This window comes from Mycteria americana, chromosome 3 (assembly GCF_035582795.1).
Source record: "Mycteria americana isolate JAX WOST 10 ecotype Jacksonville Zoo and Gardens chromosome 3, USCA_MyAme_1.0, whole genome shotgun sequence".
NCBI lineage: Eukaryota > Metazoa > Chordata > Aves > Ciconiiformes > Ciconiidae > Mycteria > Mycteria americana.
The window spans coordinates 27632554-27651250 of NC_134367.1; positions in this window are offsets into that span (position 1 = coordinate 27632554).

Genomic DNA, 18697 nt, shown 5'->3' on the forward strand with positions numbered 1-18697 from the left:
TATCTGCTTTCCGATCAAAATGTTTTGTTACAATTTCTTTGTGCTCTTGAATCTTAGTTGTTTGCAGCTTTTTGCTCTTTTGAAAGCTGCAAACATTCAAACTGACAATTCAGTTAGGCTGTTCATTTTATGTCAACATTATTTGCATAGGAATTACAGTAAGTGGATATAAACAAGCAGCAAAAGAAGTGCAAAACTATCATCTCCACTGTGCTTCAAACTTGAAAGGGATCCTTCCATAGTCACAAGGATGATGGCTGGAAAAAATGAACAGTGCAAAACATAATTTTAAATTCTCATAAAACTGAAGTCTGCAAAGAATTTAGGGGTCACCTATATGCAAGGCACTATGTGATAATGCTCATATGAGTCACTAAACACTTCCCATTTGTAATAGTCCAAGCAATCTTACAAACGCATAACTATCGTCATCTCTGTCTATATAGATTTGCTCACTTTTACTGGGACTACATGACACAGCAAGGATCAGGCTGTAAGATTTGGTTGCACTGTGCTGCTGGAAAGTTTCCAGCTGAGTGTTAAAAAAGGTGCTGAGTTATTTACCAGGATGGCAACAGTAAATATCCTGTGTGAAATTCTGCTGCTGTCAGTGTTGATAAGACTGCCACTGACTTAAATAAGGCTAGATTTCACTTCTCCTACACTTCATTTTCAATTAGAGTCTCTACAGAGAGCTTTTATCGTCACTAGCAATTAAGACCTTAAGGGGGTTATGCAGACATTCAAAGCAGCTTTTTCTGTTAGCCTCTTTAAAGTTTTATAGGGCTATGCTTCTTCATCATTATAAACCCTTCTGAATCTTTCCTGGGAAGAGGGGAAGAAAGGCAGGTAGGTGGGTGGAGAGAGAGCAAGACACTAGGCTTGGGTTCGTTTATTTGCTTTTTTCTTTAAACTTCTCTTAAACTACTTAGGTGGTGGTGAGTCACAGTTCTCTATACAGCTCTTTTGAAAAAGATGTTTTGCAAAGGTGAACTTCCTGCAGATTTTGGGTCTCGTGTAGAAAAATTTTATTTCCTCTGGTATCCTTGGAGCATGTACAACATCAGTAATCATATAGCCCTTCGGAACCATTTGAGATGGTCTTTTTACTATCTAAAAATAGTGGTATCTTCAATTGACCATTTTTTCTTGAATTACTGTTTAGATGCTTAGTATTATTCCCTGTTTTTCTCTGAACAGCAGGACAATCTGTGGTCTAGCGCCAATCAATGTGGTCTGTCCTCAGGAAGCAGCAGCAGCAGAGACTGCAGTGTCACACTTGTTCACTTGGTCTTCCATGCATCTGCAAATTCCTCCTCCTCCCTTTCCTTTTAATGCAATTTTTCTTGTCTCTCTGGGGCTCGCAGAAGGAACCTGTACATGAACTTTCTCCCAGCACAGAGAGAAGCTGATTAATAGGAGGGAAGGTTGTCTTCTCTGAGAGTGAAGCCTTTTGCTAGGTAAGCTTGGGAGAACTCTTGTAAATGAGCAAGAAAATGCTCGTTTGTAGGTAACCTGAAACCTGCCCAGGAAAGAGAGGCTAGATTTCTTGCTTCAGTAGATAAATAATTTATAATAACTTCAGTGGGCTTTAGGTTAGTCCTTAGTCTGTATTTAGCTCATTTAATAGAACTGGAAAGGTCTCATAAACCCAGTCACAACTAAATTCTAGAAAGATCTCTGCAGTAACTGTAAACACTCATTTCGAACAGCGTGCAACCAACAAATTCATCATTGTTCATTTCATTTTATGAAATCTCTCTACCATAATGCCCTGCACCAAGTAAATAAAATGCTGACTTCCCAAACCAGGATATTCTTCAAATATTTCCCATCTTGCATTTTTTGTTAAATACTTCCCACCTGTAAAAATGTCATGGTGTAAGATGAAAAGCTTTTTCTTCATCTAAATATCTAATCTATACAATTAGTTTATGATCAGCAGGAGTTTTGTGTTTGGGGTTTTTTTTCCTGGAGGAAGAATCAGTAAGTTGTATTGTTGCTGTTCTCAAACTTCTTTTGCTGATAAATATTAAATTATTCCTCCTCTCCAGCTTTTTGCAAACCTGTCAGAGATTAAACAGATATACAGGAGATGGCAGAAGCAGCACACAAAATTTGGATGGTGTGCTTGGCACCCTTTAAAACACTTGGTGGAGCAGATGAGAGTTTAAAGAGAGCACCCTAATTAGTATTAGTCAGGGACAGATGCAGAAGAACTTTGAAAACTGGAAATAGAGGAAATAATTAGAAAACTTGGGCTAAAGAAATGGAATTCTAACTCTCAGCTGGGCAAAATTCCTCACGGAAGCCAAAGCCTGCATTGTAGTATGCGCAAAGTTTTAATGTTAACATGTAAAAAAATCCATATGTCATCTGTCTCTCCAAACTTAATTGTAACAACCCTTTTTAGAACAATAAGGCTTTGAACACAACAGCAATGGAAACACAAATATCTTGCTTCTTTTGAAGAAATCAAGCTGGCATTGCAGCTGCACCTTTGAGACCACCTTAGTTTGATATGTTGTTCCCATGCTGCATATTCCTGAAATTGAGACTCTTTCTTTCAGTTGAAAACTGCACAGAATACCTCTGGGAATGCAGCAGTCAACTGGAAATTTGCCAATATTAAGCATTATTTCAAATTATTAGGCATTGTTTCAAATAGAGGTAGGGGTGTTACTTTAAAAACACTGACAGAAAAACACTCCTTTCCTCATAGCAGAGGAGACAGTTTAAGACAAAGAAATCCATTGGTTTTTGACAGATAATGAACCAAAATCCATATATAAACAAAGAAAGCATCTAAGGATATGTAGGAGGTGGTAGAAGCTTGTACAAAGAGGGAAGGGGGAAGTTCAGGCAAAGTCCATGGTGATGTTCTAAGTAGATAAGGCATGGCAGTTAAGGATAAGGCCACATTCAAACCTAATGTATTATGGAAAAAGGGTCCAGTGGAAGAAATTCATAGCAGGTTCATGGTCATAGCCAAAAAATGGGCTATTAAGTGAACTTTTAAAGTCATTTAAGTATCTGCAGTTTTATTGCAAATTAAAACATGAATGTTTGTGTAAAAACACTACATATTACCAACACTTTTACCTGGCTAACTTAGATCTCCTCCAAGGCTTTTAGGCAGTGGAGTTCAACAGTGCATGTGGAAAGCTCTTATTTCTTGAATACCAGAGCCAACACAACTGTATTCAGAAACAACATTTACTTCCTTTCTTTCATTGTAGGAGAAAGTAGGAAACTTCTCTGACTTTTCTATTATTTCTCTGGTATTTATGTTCCTGTTTCATAAGGAAACCAAATTGTCTGTTGACGGGTTTGGTGTGTGCTTCACTTCTTTGTCATCAGTCAGTGAGTCAGTAACCAGTAAATACATTTTGACTGAAAAGTCCTAGTTTCTTTCAAGAATTCCACTAATAGCTCCTGCAAAACTAGCCAGGTGACTATATATATTATTTCACAGGACAGTGGGTCATCATTGAAATCAGCCTTTGAAGCTCGTGTTGAATTCTGTTGACTCAAATTGGTTTCAGAAGCCATACTATTGTGCAAAAATTATTCTCCCCCTTCAAGCTCGCTTTTTCCCTGCAGACCTTCCAGTGAAGCACCTTTGCTTCTGATCTGAAACCTATGCTACCCTCTGACTTTCTCTACTATCTTCTCTTCTCTTTTGTGCTGTTGGTTGCTTTGGAAGTAAAAAAAAAGAAACTGATCTCTTGATAGATGTAACTGTTTAGTGGAAGTTTAGCGGATAGTTAATGGAAAGAAATTACTTGGTTTTGACACAATATATCTATCGTGTTAACAGGCTTAACTTGGTGTGTTTGGTTTCTTGAATTGAAAGCTGTTTAAAAGGTAATTATGGTATTCTTACAAAATACTTATGAGACCAGGATGCCTTGATGCCAAGTGTTTTGACAAGATACTTTGTGACATCTAGGTAATTTTTACAAGGAACACAGAACTCCTACTGTTGTTACAAATATACAATGGATTTAAAGGCAATAAATGAAGTTTAGCCAGAAAAATAAAGTGCCTCAAATGTACTGGGGATATGCACATAGGAGTGTTAAATACACATAAAATAAAATAAGAGTATGCTTAAGGGACAGTTTCATGCTTATTCATGCAGTATGTTTCCTTCTCTATCCATCCTCTTAGGTACCTAGAACAAAGATTATTGTGTTTCAGAATGCTTATTTTTGGCATTAAAACATTAATACCGTCTTGATTGCTGCTGAACCTGGTGGTTTTCTGTGACTCATTGTGATTGTGTCAAAGCAGAAATGACATGAGTTAATCCTCTTATCTAATCTGACACTCAACCGCTCTCTTTCTTTGCTTCACCAGCCACCACAGTCCTTGGCCTTGCTCATAAATCTTTTGTTCTTGAACGCATATCTGTTTTCCAGGGATTGTTTTTCAGCAGGTATCTGCAAGGGCTCAGTTGTCCCTGAAACTTCATCTCTTCTCTGCTGTTCCTTCAAATACCCATTCTTCTTCAGCTCTATCCCTATTTTTCAGAACACATGGAAATTGAAGACATGTCAGGTGATAATTCTTTTGTATGACTAGCTTACATCTACTCAAAGATAACACACATCTTTAAATTTTTGGGTTGCTTCCACTGCTGCCTCAGTTTCCATCATAGCCTTTACTTTCTTGCATTACTTGTCACAATGCCCTTTCCTGTTTACTGCTCTGTTCTCTGGCTCCTCCACTTGCTCTGCTCATCAGACTAATTTCAAGTAACGCTACTTATGAAATATCACTCTTTATTTGATTAAACACTATAATCAAACCCACAGGCTTTGGATAAAATTAATGGTATGATGATTGACTAAAGTTTTTTGGTAGAAAAGATTTAATAGGAAATAAATAATTTTCATAAAGTTAATCACATAAAACAGGAAACTAGTTCATGCTAAATAGCTAGTGAGAAAGCAGTATCTGCAAGACATAACAAAGAAATAAAGAATTTGTTACATATCACAGGGGGAAACTCAACAAAGACTCAGGTCTGAAGCAGAGGAGGGCTCTGAATCCCCACTTGGGCATGGGTCGGTCTAAAACTGTTGCTAGGGAAATGTGGTTATACAGAATAAAATTTCTCACTTTCTATTAGAAATGTCTCAAATCAGATCAAGAACATCAGAAAGAAAAATGATCTGTTGATTAACCCTTATCACTTTTCTTCTGATAATGCTGCTTTGAGCATTCTGATAATGCTCTTCTAACACCTCAAACTTTCTTTGAAATGTTGTATGATGTTCCATATTCTCTCCTGAAACCTACTCCGTGAACTTTTGGTACAAATCCCTTTGTTACCATGGGAGCTGAAGGCTGTAAAAACCCATTGTTCTTCATCACACCCTTTTTTCCTTCCTTTTCTCATGCCATTTCAGATGTCTTGACCACAGAGAGGGTTGGTCTTACACTTAAAATTACCAGTACGCTAACACCAACTAGGTTTTACTAGGTTTTACTAGTTAGTAAAATATAAGGTGCAGGAAACAAGAGATATTGCTAGTTCAGATCTATCAACTTCCATTTGGATGGCAAAATCTGCAATGAATCCTAAAGAATACAAATAATCAATGTATTAGTATATACATAATTCCTCAAAAAAAATCTTTTGCCTCTACCAGCTGCTAGCATCTTCTGTCTGGAACTGCTAGCATCTTCTGCTAGACTCTTCTGTCTGAAATGTGGCACCACAGAAAAGACTAGGAGGGAGAAAATGGACATATTCTGTTGACTAATGACTGCTAATAACCAGTACTCTTTCTGACTGCTGAGACAAACGGGAGCTCTCTGAAGTACTTTCTTTCAGGATAAAATTGAGGCTGTTAGGGGCTGAAGTTACTCTGGTTTCCAAAACCTCCCCCACAAAGTACCACAAAAATAAGTTATATCTCCCATATTATTTGAGCTCTCTCAGAAGATTTCTGGGAGTTCAGGTGTGATTTATCCAGATTTAGCAGGACAGAAGTGGACCTCTGATAGTAAGCGCACTTAAATCATAACCACCAAACTCTCACGACACATCAGCATGGGATGACATCTGGAGAAAGACTAGATACCTTAAGCCCTATGTCAACTAGATTGAAGGAGATACTAGTAACAAAAAAATAACAAGGTGTGAACCTTTTTGCTCTCATATTCCCCAAACAATGGCACCTGACTCTGCATTTTGTTAGCCTGCAGCCCTGATGTCCTTGAGCTCTCCTCAGTAATACATTACATCCATGCAACCCCAAAACTCACATCTGACAGCATAAATCTAACCAGAGAGATTTAGATACGTGTGAGGTCAAACTGGACTACAGCAATGCTTCTGATATTGTGGTAGGGCGATACAGTCTCTGCTCCAGTTGTTAGAAAAAAGCAGCAGCTTACTGACCTTGCCAAAGCACTGGGTAAGATGTGGCAGTTAGCACTAGTTTTACTTCTCCTGAATGCAGCCTAGTGTCAAACTTGCCACAGAAACTGGTCCTGGCTGCCTGTGAATCTCCACTGCTGGTCGTCACCATGGTCATGTTCAACACCCAGCCCTCGCTCAAGAGGGGAAGTCTGAAACAGTAGTTTTACAAGGCAGTAGAGCACAGCCCTCACTGGTGCTAAGTACTAGCTGTGAAATAAGGATAACCAAAGACTCAGTATGAGTTTTCCCATGCACTTTGCATTTGGGGCAGGAAAACCAAAAATAACTAACCCATGATTTTTTCTGTCATGAGGACAGACAGGCATATCTATTGTTAAATGCTTGGGTATGATGCATAAGCAGGCTGTGTAATTACCAAAATAGCATGTAGGTTTAAAATCCTCATCTGCATGCACAAAGTTTGCTTGTACTCACTAGAGTTTGAACATGCTGTTTTCTCTTTGATTTAAATCACTTCAGGAAACACTTTAAAGACATAAATAGCAGTTAGGTATCAAATTTATCAAAAATCAGTGGGAACCATGCTCCTTCTTTCTATCTGCATATTTTGAATCTTCCCTTTTTTGTGTGTCCATAATAGTATGTTAAAACTTTACTCTGAAGAACAGCATAAGCACAGAAGACATGGTAGCAGAAATAGAAGTACCTCTGCAAATCTGAACTACGCTCAAACTTCAGTTACATGACATATGCAATATTTATTTAATAAATTTAATGTACTAATAAACTTCTTCCACTGTATCCTTACTAAGAATTACAGAATAAATTACTGACAAAATGAATCTCTGATAACTAATTTTTAATTACTTTATGTGACCATTGTCTAATAGAAAAGGTCTGAGCTAATTTGTGTATATGCTTAGATATTCAACGGAAATCAACAGCTAACTTAACATATTTAAATTTTGGTATGTAGCTTAAATGCCTTCACGAAGAATCCTTTGCCTATGGGGAAAATAACTGACTTGTATTTTTTGATTAACTAACATAAACACAATGGAATTTTAGCTGCAGAAAGGATAATGCAAGCTTGAGCTTGAAAGAATAAAATTATCATCAACATAAAGCTGCATCCTTCCCACTCACTGTACTCTCATGTGGTTTGACCTGCTGCTTTCCTCTGCTCTTTTTAAAAATTGTGCTTTAAAATAGTCTACTTCTAGCCAGCTGTAATATTTGAAACCAGTACCAATAAGGCACTACAGGTTTAAGTTTCCATATGTGAAGGTGCTTTGCTTAGTATTGAGGTTATGACAGCATATTACTTGTCCAAGTATATTAATGACCACTGGTAACAAAACAACCAACACTTCCCATGTAGAACCTAATTTATACATAAAACATAATAAATTACAAGAAACCAAAGTGTAAGATCAAATAGGCCTAACATTAAATTCTTCCTCTTTTACTTGACCATAGTCTAAGTGAGGCACCTCAACTCCTTCTGTGATCAACAGAGAGAAAAGAGCATGAGAGGTGTTCATGGTATGTGAAATGAATCATCTTCTGGAGGTGTCTTTGAGGCGATGTAGCTTAGATTGGCAGGTTAACTTTTAGATGGCTGCAGTGAGTTGAAATGAATCCCACACTCACTAAACAGGCTGTGTACAGGAAATCCCAAGGGGTTTCAGTGACAAGGCTTTGTCTTAGTCTTAATCTACTCAAATATAGATTTAGTCTACTCAAATATAGACTAAATTTCACGTGGTTGTTATACCATAATTAGCATCAAAGATGTTTGAAGGCCAGACTGAGGTCTCAAAGAGACTTGGGCACAGGGGTGCCTCACTTGAATACCAAATAGACTTGGTAGAGTAAGCCTTTACCTGTGGCAAAGTGCAGCCAACAGGGAAGCATGCCTGAACGTACTCGATAGCAGTGCCAAGGGACCCGAAGACATAATTCCAGAGGAACTTAGGCACCTGCAACTGCTGTGGCAATGAAGTGGCATTTCTCCAAACCAGTGAAGGAAGGCTGACACCTAAATCCTGCTGACGCAGAACAGACACCTAACCTGGGCCTTAGATCCCTGGGGCAACAGCTGGCCACTGGGACCAGCACTTTCCACCTGAACCAGAGCTGGGCTTGCTGCTCCACACTCATGAAAAATTGATACTACTGATTGGAGCTGCATTGGTTTCTCTTGATGTGGCATGTCTGCTTCAAGCTTGCTTTTGTCTTCAGGTCTATGGATATTTTAAGAGTTTTAATTCTGATAAGATTGAATTGCCTTTTTCACTGCCTTATATTCTCCCCTGTATTTGCAGATAAAACAGACTTTAACATGAAGTGTAGGAAAACATTTTTTGAAGTAAAACCAAAAATATTGTCCATCTTGACCTTAATCGAAATATCTGAACATGTAAGAATCAGGAAATAATGCACCATTTGAATTTGAATATTATACTTATTAGTTCTTGGCAGCTCGGTTACCATGAGGTCTGTAATTAACACCTCCTCTCCTTCAATAAAATGGGACTCTGCTGACTTCTTTCATTAGCAGGTTTGTATGCTTGTTATTTGGCACTTGCTATTTTGTGTCACCACAGAATAAAAAGTACTCAGAGGATGGCTTCTCCCACACCTATTGGTAGAAATTAACATTAAACATATTGAAAAGTAGCTTCCTTTTCCTTTTTTTAGCTGTCCAAAGCAGTCAAAATGATGCAATTTGAGCTAGTTCAGGCAGTTATTTCTCAGGATGGCAGGTCCTTTTTCAGAAAGAAAACCTACTGAAATTAGTGGTCCTATGAGAAAGAGCTCCTCCAGCCTTGGGGTGCACAATCTGACTCTCTGCATGTCTCTAAAATCCCTAATAAATTCAGTAAAAATCCATCAATATTCATCCACTTCAAGTACATGTAATTGAAAATGCAACTTTCTTTCCCCCTTTATACAGATCTTGGAACTAAGAAAGCTGAATGAGTAGGTCAAAGGAGCTCTTCATAAGTTTAGATTACTCTCTCTGATAATATTGCAAGGTTGTGACCAGGTTAGCCATTGAAATTGTTACTGTCCATTTCTACCATCATACCCACAAGGAGGGCAATAGATATCTTTTAGTTAAAAAATCCTCTCAGTTACATACGTAAATGGCATCTTTTCTCGTTGTGCTCATCTCTGCTGGAAAGAGCTGGTTGAATGCCTGCTGGCCATATATGTAGCTCTGATGCTGCTGCTTGATTTTCCACAACCTCAGCTTTAATTCTGGTTTATTCAGCTGCAGCCATTCTGATGACAACAGAATTCTGTTCTTAGCTGAGCACAGGGATGCAGAGACATCCCTGGCATGCACACTGTGCAACAGTTCTGGTGCTTCACATCAACCCATTCCTGTTGGTGAGCAGTGTTGACTATTTAAAAGTTGACAGTGGTTAAATATTTTTGTCCTTTGAACTAGGGAGGAGAAACCATGTCACGGATTGACATAATTCACTTACAGACCTTATCCTGATGTAAAAGATGGAATATGCTTGGGAGATACTACTACTTTTCTTCTTGTGCTGGTTTTGGCTGGGATAGAGATAATTTCATCCATAGTAGCTAGTATGGGGCTGTGTTTTGCATTTGTGCTGAAAACAGTGTTGATAATACAGAGATGTTTTAGCTACTGCTGAGCAGTGCTTGCACAGAGTCAAGGCCTTTTCTGCTGCTCACCCCACCCCACCAGCGAGTAGGCTGGGGGTGCACAAGAAGCTGGGAGGGGACACAGCCAGGACAGCTGACCCCAACTGACCAAAGGGCTATTCCATACCATATGGTGTCATGCTCAGTATATAAAGCTGGGGAAGAAGAAGGAAGGGGGGGACATTCGGAGTGATGGCGCTTGTCTTCCCAAGTAACCATTACGTGTGATGGAGCCCTGCTTTCCTGGAGATGGCTGAACACCTGCCTGCCCATGGGAAGCAGTGAATGAATTCCTTGTTTTGTTTTGCTTGTATATGCAGCTTTAGCTTTACTTATTAAACTGTCTTTATCTCAACCCACGAGTTTTCTCACTTTTACTCTTCTGATTCTCTCCCCCATCCCACTGGGGGGGAGTGAGCAAGCGGCTGTGTGGGGCTTAGTTGCCGGCTGGGGTTAAACCACAACACCTCTTCAAAAATAAATTAAATGAAAAACAGAGTCCATAGGCCCAGTAGACCCTCTTTGCAGTGGCCTGGTTGTCAAGTATGTAGTTTTGGCTCAAGCTGCAAAGATAAAGAAGGCAAGGACAAGCCTGGTGGTTGTCAGGCTGCACAGAAATATTTCATTCTTTACACCAAGATCTGTGTCAAAGCTGCTACACCACTGTTATACATTCATTATAAACAGGATTTTCTTCTGTTGATCTGTATAGAGTCATCAATTTGTGGGTGGAGGCTCAAGGAGAGGCTTGTATTTCCCTTGCTTATTGCTGTGAATTTTAAATAGGAATGCAACATTGACGCAGAAATGACTATATGAATCTTTTTCATACTTATAGAGGAAAGTATATATTCTCTAAAAGATCCATCATCTTGGCTGCACTTTGAATTTAAGAAATATTTAGAGATATTATGCCTGGAGGTGGGACAACTGCCTGATATTCAGCCAGCGTAAAGGTAATGCTGAGATAAACGAGGTAAATACGCACATGCTCTGTATAGTCTCTAGTAAGAATTATGTCTTTGCATGGTCTTAAAGAGGAGGGAAGAAAGTGGGGAAGCAGCCCAGGCGTTTTACTTCTTCTCCTAGGGTAATGTTTAGGACACCTGCAGGACCCAGTGCAGCCTAAGAGAGAAAAAAAAACCCCAAACCCCACAAAGCTGTTTTTCGAAGAGACAGAATAACCCACTTACCAGTTACCATCAGCCATGAAGACATGTTTTTTCTATTGGTGCCCATCTTCCTTGCTCCTGCCCCAAGAACAGTGGTGTGGGTTTTATTTCCACTGAGCCTCAAACAATACAAATGAACCCCTCTATCCTCTATTTCTGTTTTCTGTGGTGACAAGAAGACACTTGCACGCAGCTACAAGGAAGCATGTTATAGTGCAATCTCTTTTTCAGACCCATTATAATGTTATACTGAGATCCTGGCTAAATTCTTCTCATATTTTCACCTTATATCCTTAATGATTTTGTAGTCTTGGGAATTCCTTGTCCAGTCTCTTCCCAGTGGGTGAAGAGCAAGCAGCCCATCCATTCTACCAAAAAGCCTAACGGGAATCCCTGTGATCACATATATCCATACCAGAAAACAGAGCCTGTTATGTGGCCCCGAGGGCAAGTGGTGTAATATAGCTTGCCATAGCTGAACTCCCTTCCCTGATCCAAACAGCCCAGCTCTGTCCAGATTGCATACTGGAAATAATCCCTGGCTCATGCTGCTCCTCAGACCTTTCCTGGGCGTTGTCTGATAGTTGCTACAGCCCTAAAACTAGCCCTGACATGCCTGGAAGCCTGCTAGGAATGAAACGGTATGGATGATAGGAACAGTGCTAAGCTGGTGTCCTGGCCCTGTTATTTTAGCAATTTGCACATGCCTTTGGGCCTTCTGCATGTCCTTTGCTCTGTTTTGCCTCCAGGCTGGCCCATAATATTAGCTGCTTCAATGCCTTTGTGAAAGGATATGTGCAGAGCAGATGCATCTCTGGTTTTACCATTTTAAATCTCTGATTTTCTCTTTTTCTTCTTATTATTTGTTGTCTCATAAGTCATTTAGTTTAGTCCTGTTGTTCCTCACAAACCAAGAGATTTTTTATTTCCTAGTGGTCTTCGATCCCTTGGTCAGAGGTGCATGATTAGAGAAAGGGTGTTGAAGTACTACGCATGGGTAAAGGGATCTTTTTTCCTAGAAAATCCTTCCAGCTTCTGGTTATTCAAGGATCTTTTATGTTGGAAATAACAATGGTTTTAATGCTCAGCAATGGACCTATCTTCCATTTATTTCCTTGCTTGAATTTCATTATAATCTGTCCTCTCTAATATGTCCTGTCAATGAGTTCTATGTTTTATTACACATTGTGCAGGAAAAAAGTAATTCGTTTTAGCTATAAATCTGCTAGCTGATAATCTCATTAGTTGTCCCCAAGATATTGTGAGAAATAGTGAACTATCCATCCCTACTCACTTCCATCAAATCTCTGCTGTTTGTGATCTTCCGGATCTTTATTATAATCTTCTTGTCACCTTTAGCCAATAAGTTTTATCTTTTTTAGTAACTCTTCAAGCTCTCTCACATCTTCAGACATTATTGTTACCCTTTTGATTTATTTTGTTGATATAGATGGTCAGGATTGTACTGAATCTTTAAGATGTGCGTGAACCATCACAAACTGGTAGAAAATAATGAAATTTCTGTTTTGTCCTCAGTTCTTAATATTTCTAAAAATCAGCTTACCTGTTTTTGATATTTATTGATGATTTGCCCTTCCTCCACTTGACCTCTAGAATACAACCACTTTCTGATTATTTCTATTCTGCATTTTTGTACATGGGAGTTATGAAACGATGTTCTACTTTGTTTTCTTTTTTTTCAGTTCTACTGGGATCTTTAGTCATCACTTGCTCAGATGCTTGTCCCAGCTGAAAGCTGAGGATTATATTTTTTGGTGCTTCAAGATGGGGTTGCATTTATTGTAGTACTTTGAGAAATAGTCACAGCATGTCCTGAAGGACTCTACTTAGTTAACAACAAAATTCAGATTTCACTCCCTAGGTTTCACAGTTCTGGGAAATAACTGAGCATTGTTTGAGGTGGTTTAATTATTTGATTTCTTTGATATCTTTTAGAATTCTCAAGTGGACCATTCAAATAATTTTGAAACTGAACAGCATCTGTTTTCCTGTAATGTAAGTCCATCACATATTATAGGCCAAAACCTAGTATGTGTTAAATTTCCCCTTTTTCTTTAATAAATCTCATCTCTTTCTTTCTTATTTTAATGTACAAAATTGTAACTATTTTCTTTGGCTTTGTATGCAAATGTCAGACTTCCTGCCAAGAGCTGAAAAGATTTCACAATGGATTTAGAAGAAAGAAATGCCTCAAGCAAGTATTTTGGGTGGTTTTCTTTTCCTCTCCCATGGTTACGAAGAACTATACAATATCCAACGGAGATAAATTACCCTTTGCATTATATTTAGTAGGATATATTTTAGTAACAATTATTCTTAAACCTACCTGTATATTTTCTTCATTTTAATAAACTCTGTTGAGGTGTATATGCTATGTGGCACAACAGATAATTATGAATTTGTGATGAATTTAAATGGTTGCAGCTCATTTCCTTAACTTTCAGCACTCCCATGAGCAGAATGCTGTATTCACAATCTCCTGCAGGTACAGCACGCCAGTATAGCTTGATGTACATACTGTAGTGGTTCAGATGAGACCAGGCTTGAAAGAACTAAATTATAAAGACAGATATTGCAGGTAAACCCAAACATGCTGATGCTTCATCAAACCTGATCTGACTATATTAAAACTTTGTTTTTAAATTCCAAGACTTACTGCCTGTATTGTTAGAAAGATAGGGAGTTTGTTTTGGACAAACTAAAAGGATATAATCTAGGTCATGCCAAACGTGTCAGAAACATCATTTGTGTCCATATCGTAATAAAGATGAAGATGTACTTATTCCAAGTGATAAGTGGTCAACTCATACTCTGAGCCAGACAGGTTGAGAGCTTTTGAAGGGTCTACCTCAGGCTTTCTCTGCTCACATAACAGAGCCCCTTGAGAGATGCAAAGGCTTTTCTAATGCCAGTCATTTCAAAACTCAGATGAAGTAACCGCTCATTTGAGTCATGAATTAATAGAGGACACTTTACCTTTCCCAGTACAAACAGGTCCTGCTGCAAAAAGGGATAATGAGCAAAGCACTGTTGTCCTGCCCGTGCTTTTTAAGAAGGAAGAGGAACACAAAGAAAATGGGGAGCTGTGAGCAGCAGTAGCTCTAAGAGTCATAGTTAAGTAGAGCCCCTTCTGCGAGACTACCTCTTCAAATCAGCTGTTCCCATTTCGTGTTCCTTGACAATAGCTGTCTGCTGGAGATTGGCTTTAGCTTGCTTGGAAGCATTTGTGACTGTGAGACTGGAGTAACCTGGGATCCGTGTGCGGTTTTTTGGCTAGGCTGGGCCTCTATTGCTCTATCTTTTTTTGGCTAAATGCCATCTGCATTGGTAACAGCTTCCACTGGATGAAGTTCACAGCATGCGGTTGATTTCTCAGTACCTAAGTGACACTGAGACGGGCACATTGTATTTCCTTTAATAAAATTTAATTTTCATAGGCAATGAAACTATGTAGATAAAATGAAGGAATCACTTTTCTAAAAACTTTTTAAGATATGTCCTAATGGAAAGATTAAATTATACTAATTTCCACTTTGCCTCAGGGAGTTCCCCAAAGGGACTTATTTATCTGGTTGCTACAGCAGGATCAAAAGCCATCCCTGTATGCCTCCAGCCTGTCGCAGGAGCAGAGTTCAGAAGATGGCGTGCGGAGAAGACTGGAATTAGCCAGGATAGGAAATTTCAAGGACAGTCTGTCTGGAACATTTATTGACCAGTCACCTGCTGATAGAAGGTGCCTTCTGCACTCTGGATTTATAGTGCTGAAAATATCTTCTCTTTCATAAAAATCTAAAACTTGTTGTTTTGGTTTGGTTTTTTTTTATTTCAAAATATATCAGAAAGAGTTACCCTCTTCCCTAGTAATATATAAGTGGCCTAGTATTTAAAACCATCATCCAGAAGTGAGAAGATTTCTCTCTTTGGCCCAAAAGTATGCAAGCCCACATTTTCCACTTTCCAGTTACAGCTGTTGCTGTGGGGAGAGCAGTCAGTTGCAGGGGACAGAGCTTGCTGCTGAAGCCCTGCCACTTCTCTCTGCATGGACCCAGCATCCATGGGGAAGGGCTAGCACTACAGAAAGAATCAGGAAGGCAGGGAGTCAGTTTACAGGCAGGATATTTGTGTTCCAGCCATTTTTGCTGGAGAACAAGCTTGGCATGCGCTTGAGGAGAGGTGAGGGCAGCCGTGGCTCAGAGTGCAGGGAAGGCGTCTGCTGCAGCCCTGCCTGAGAAGATGCCCTGCCCCTGGTCCAGCCCAGCTCCTCTGGCCCCGCTGCGCACTCACCCGACGCACTCGCGGCAGCAGAACCACCCTTGCAGCATCCTGCTGCTTTCCTCCCAAGGGAAACAGCCTTGCCAAGAGGTGCCAAAGGCCCAAGAAGATGGTTTAAGCTTGTTCCTGGTGGGAAAAGACTGCTAGGAGAAGGGGGAGCGCTGTTCATACACCCTGGAAGAGCACAAAAGGAGGAAGTTGATGAGTAAAGGAGGGAAGAAAGAGTATCCCTTGCTTTCATCTCTCCCCCAAACACATCCATAACCTGCTACAGAAATCTCTTTCTGAAACTATCCAGATTCCTCTCTCCTACCCAGATCTCTGGGGATGCCTGGACCCTTCTGACTCCTGCCTCTTGCTCAGCATCCCACACAGGTCTCCTCTGCCATCTTGCTTTTAAGAGAGCCATCTGCCCTGCCAGTTCTCCCCCTCCTGACCCAAACCTGCTCAAAACATCCTCTACCTCTCTCAGCCCTCTCTTTGCCCACCCACATACAAATATGCTCCTTCCCATGCCCCTCCTTCTTCCAGTCCTGTTATCGTCTCAAAACAAATTAATAACAATTGTAGATTTAGGCATTTTCAAACTAGGAAATGACTTTGTAGGATATATACGCAACACTTAACTTTAACCATCCTTCATATGATTTACAAACAATTTTAAAACGGTATTTAAGTCTGTTTTGTTTTATAAATCCTGGTATAGGCTTATTACTTTTTACTCCATTCAGAAAAAGCCTCATAAAAATGTAAAGTGACTAAAAAAGAAGACAAAAGTATGATATTAATTGAGAAATACGTGCAAAGAAACACTCTTATGGTGAAAACCTTAGTGTTATATTATTTTTTTGTGTTGAACCAGTAATGAACCTCAAAGTCAGTTTAAACTAATTCTAATTGAATTTCCTATGTGATGCAGTTGTCAAAAGAATAATAGCATGCATCAGTGGGCTCTAGTTATTTTTTTCTTTCATCTCTGTTTCCTTCGCTTTGGCATTTTATAAAACAGGCATTTTTTTCCTAAAAGACTCAGAACCCATTGATTTTTAAAGTTACCTATGGAATTCTGCCTTGTCAGGTGCAAAATGAACAGGGGAAATCACAAAATGTGGTAAAAGCCCCCATGGAGCCCTCTCTAATTAACCGTGCATTCCTGAAGGATCCCCAGGAGTGGGGAAAGGCACTTGTTAAATGAGGCAACAGTTCCTATGGAAATGGAAAATAGCCACTCTCTGAAACTTACTGCGTAAAAACAGTTAGGCTGGTTGTATGAATTATGTTATATTTGGTACATCTTTCCAGATGGAAAACTTGCCGACTTTCAGCTCTAATAATGACACGGAGTCCTGTTAGTCAAATTAATATAATCTATTTGTGCAGCTTTATTAGCTTTACTTGTGAAAGGAAGGTGGATCATGCTAGTCCGTTCATGTATGTGACCATGTTCAGCTAATGGTAGTCTTGCTGTCTTTTTGCATATAGTGCTGTTTGTTTATCACTTGAGTTATTTTCTGTTTTACTTGTCTATTGATCAATAAAAATCTGACTTTTTAACACCAGGTTACTGTGTAAACTGCAATTACATAACCTATTCTGTAACAAACAAAGTTGTGAAAACTTTGGGAGCCACCTGGCCAATGAGTCCTCCTTCAGATGGCACAGCGTCCTCCTACCTTACAGCCCTGAGTCCTTTGCAAAATTCAGGTCACTGAGCACTTAAAAGCAAGCCCCAAATGCAAAACGATCTGAAATCACTGGATGGATTTTACAACTGAGTTTTTGCAAGAGCAGCAGAAAAGCATGTTTGAAGCTCTGCAAGGTATGTTAGGATGAATAGAAACCAATGAGATGTTAAGCAACGAAACCAGAGTAAATACAAATGGAAAATATTGCATATTTAATTTAAACAGTCCCTTTTCTGTTGAAAGAATAAAATAAAAAAATCTTTCTAAAATTAATTTAATTATCCTGGCCTCTGAAAAAAAGTAACTAAGCATAAAGGCTTGAACTGTGGTCTCACTCTGATGGTGTTCTTGCAGCTTAGGATAGATTACTATGAAGTTGGTGACATAACTCCTGCTCCCTTCAATGGGCTGGGACTTTGCTCTGCGAGAGAGAAGAGCTAAATCCTCTGGTCCTGTCAGACGAGTAAAATACTATGTTTTTTCTATTATGAAAGCAGGTAATAAGTTAGAAATACCTTATTCCCACCTTCAGAAACTGATGAATCTAGCATCTAGCATCTTTGAGAACCGCAGCCTAGTTGCAGAAATGACACAAAAATACCAGGCAGATTGAATTTACCATAACTTTCAGAGCATAGTTCTGTGAAATGACTTCACATATTTCTGACGTCATGGAAATATCAGAAACAATGGACGAAAATAATAAAACCAAACCTCAAACTTCATTTGCCATTGTACTCTTACTAGGTGATTTCCTGATGTTTGAGCAGTTCATGTTCAGGCTCCTGCTGTGTACACACTTTCAAAATACACAGCACAACTCATATTTCTGCAGCATTTATTTTAATCAGAACTTGTGGGATGAAGCCCCACCTAAACCAGAAAACTGGATGATTGTTCACCTCTTGTTCACATAGCTTTTACTGAAAAAAAAACTTCTGTGCAAATGAAGTCTGATTTGCAACTAACCTCTTACACACTGTTAAGAGGAAGAGAAAAATAAACCAAGGAGTTCTCACTAGCAAATCTCCGCTGAAATTGCTCACTGCTGGCTGGATAGCAAAAACGGTGTATTTTTATCACAATTATTGTATTGGTTTTGCATGGCAAGGTTTTGGTAATAACACAAGTAAAAATAAATGTTTATTGAGTGGTTATTTAGATGATGAAGCTTTTATTTTATGTCATAATCTTCAGTAGGTGACAATGTAGCATGAGAGCAAGGGGTTTTATTGACTGCTTTTTTATATCAAACTAAATCTTTAGATATTGATCAAAGGAGCATAGAAATCAAAGAAAAATAATGCTCTACAGTATTTGAAAGACTGAATTATGCCACCAGAGAATGACAGGCCTGAAAATTAGTTATTAATCGTGAGTAAAATGACATACAAGCTGATCTGAAGCTTTACTAATAGAAAGCTAGAGGATGATAATATAGTTAATACTAATCACCTAATACT